The sequence below is a fragment of the Myotis davidii genome, unplaced genomic scaffold, assembly GCF_000327345.1.
Source record: "Myotis davidii unplaced genomic scaffold, ASM32734v1 scaffold1065, whole genome shotgun sequence".
Lineage (NCBI taxonomy): Eukaryota > Metazoa > Chordata > Mammalia > Chiroptera > Vespertilionidae > Myotis > Myotis davidii.
The window spans coordinates 17,716-20,119 of record NW_006297281.1 but is presented as its reverse complement, the minus strand read 5'-3'; the positions used below and the strand labels follow the sequence as shown (position 1 = coordinate 20,119).

The 2,404-nt window shown below is 36.7% G+C and overlaps 1 long non-coding RNA gene across 1 annotated transcript in view; it reads right to left on the bottom strand.

Moving 5' to 3' along the window:
• Positions 1-1,015: 1,015 nt before the first annotated feature.
• The window catches only part of LOC102762114, a 13,149-nt gene continuing 11,760 nt past the window's right edge, over positions 1,016-2,404 (bottom strand). The window contains exon 3 of the long non-coding RNA XR_436151.2: positions 1,016-1,636. This is a non-coding gene — a long non-coding RNA (uncharacterized LOC102762114). The remainder of the gene's footprint in view (positions 1,637-2,404) is intronic.

Below are 2,404 nucleotides of genomic sequence, written 5' to 3'. Positions count from 1 at the left end.
CACTGGGGTGCCTGGCCAGTCTGGGTGAGGGGCTGAGGGCTGTTTTCAGGCTGGGGGTGACTGAAGCTCCCAACCGCTCCTTTTTTTCTTTTTCTTTTTTTATTCTGGGCCAGCTTTAGCTCTGAGGCCTTGGCTGCTGAAAACAGGTTTCTGGCCTTTGTTTACCGTCTGTATTTGATACAATGTTGCGGTTCGGCCGGCTGAAGCCCCGCTGGGAACGTTGGAGCAAGCAAGCCTCCCTGTTCGCATCAGCTGCCTGGCTGCCGGCCGCCATCTTGGCTGCCAGTTAATTTGCATATTTTCTGATTAGCCAATGGGAAGGGTAGCAGTCGTACGCCAATTACCATGTTTCTCTTTTATTAGTGTAGATTATTTAATATTAGCACCAACAACTGTTTTTACCAAAAACTTTTTTCATATTATTGTCCAAACTGTTTATAAAAGGACACCATATTTTAAATTATTCAATTTTTAAACCAATATGTAATGAGTGTCTTGAACTAGATGAATAAGTCTCAAGGTTTTTAAAAATCAAATTAAAGTAAATATGAAGCATGGCCTTATGGCAAAATATCAGAGTGATAATGATTAAACAAGACCTAAACCAGGTCCCCATCCTACATTATTGTAGTCATACTGAATAGTGACTGTATACAATGAGAAACTGTCTACATCCTATGAATACTATTAATGACAGATTTTTAAAAATAAATGGCAAGAATACAAACAGCTAATATCAGTAAAATGCAGTAGTGTTCGGGCCCTTAATTCAAAGTCAATGGACAGAAAGGATAAGAGATTTAGGGGGGTTTAGGGGAAATAAGGAAGCGCCAATGGAGTGGTTACTCTGAAAACAAACATCTGCCACAGGCAAAAAAATAAAAAAATAAAATGGCAATTAAATTGATTGCAGTACTTTAATGTTTTAAAGAAAACTTATTAAAAATACAGATTTAAAAAAATCTTACATTCTTGACAGATATAGCATCACCTGCCTTTCTGCAATTAAACACAATTGCAGAAATGTATGTTAATCAGTGGTACAATATTATGGTTTTAAAAATCCTGACACACTCCTACTATCTGCTGCTTTGAAGTCAGATTATGGCCTGGAATTTACATCAGGCTGGGTCCAAAGTGGCATATTGGGACCCAGGCCAGGATCAGTAAACTGTGCCTATTTTGGCAGAACTTCCCCATCAAGAAAGGATAAGTAACAAAGAAAAATAACCTACCAATTATTTGAGAGACCAAGAAAGGTAAGGAAATCAGTTTTGTAAAAAACACATAGTTTTGTAAAGAACACTTTTCCTTCTTTTTTACAAGCTTCTTTATTTACTCCGGATAGTTAACATAACAGTATTCAATAGTGAAGTAAGTGGACTTTACACTCACTATTACTGTATGGGTAGAAAGAGCCACATGCATTTTTGTTTTAGTAAGTCATCTCTGATCACTGTAATATGGCACATGAGAACAGAAATTCAGAGGCACAAAGTTAATATATACATTTAACATTGTCAAGGATTCAAAAATAAATGCAATCAATAGCAAAAAAAATCAGATTGACATTTTGACCTTTCCCAAGGATGTGAAGAATCTTTTCGCATATCAGAAATCTCTATAGCAAAGATTCCTATGAGAGAAGAAAATTGTGCACATTAATATTTTTAATTCAAAGATTTCACCATGTATAAAAATATATTCTAGTATTACTTCAGGAATATTTAAGATTTTCCCCAACTTCTGTGAAGAAACACAGATACAGTGTATATTTCTTTTGCTCAGTTTTTACAAATGGTGATACATCCATATCTTGGAATCATAGTCAACAATAAAAGGGAATGGATTATTATTACATACAACTTGAATGGATCTCAAGAACATTGTGCTAAATAAAAAAAAAAATCTATCTCAAAAAGTTACATAGTGTTTGTGATTCCATTTCTATAATATTCTCGAAATGACAGAATTATAGAGATGGAGAAGAAATTAGTGTTTGCCAGGTGGTGGGTGTGTGCTTCAACTATGAAGGGATATCATGAGCTATTGAGTTCCTTGTTGCTTATGGAACACTTCAGTGTCTTGATTGTGGTGATGAAATATGGGTGATGTGTAAAAAAAAGCTGCACACACATGAGTGCATGCAAAAACTGGTGAAAACTGAAAAAGGCCTATATTAACATTGTACCAATGTTAATCTCTTGGTTTGTAAGATATTGTCATTGTAAACTGGGGGAAGGCCATGGGTAACTCTCTATAACTATTTTTGCACCTACCAGTTATACTGTAATTCTTTCCAAACTAGGGGCCTGATGCACGAAATTCATGCGCGGGGTGGTGGGGGGGAGGGTGTGCAGGGGTCCCCTCAGCCCAGCCTGCACCCTCTCACAATCCAGGACTG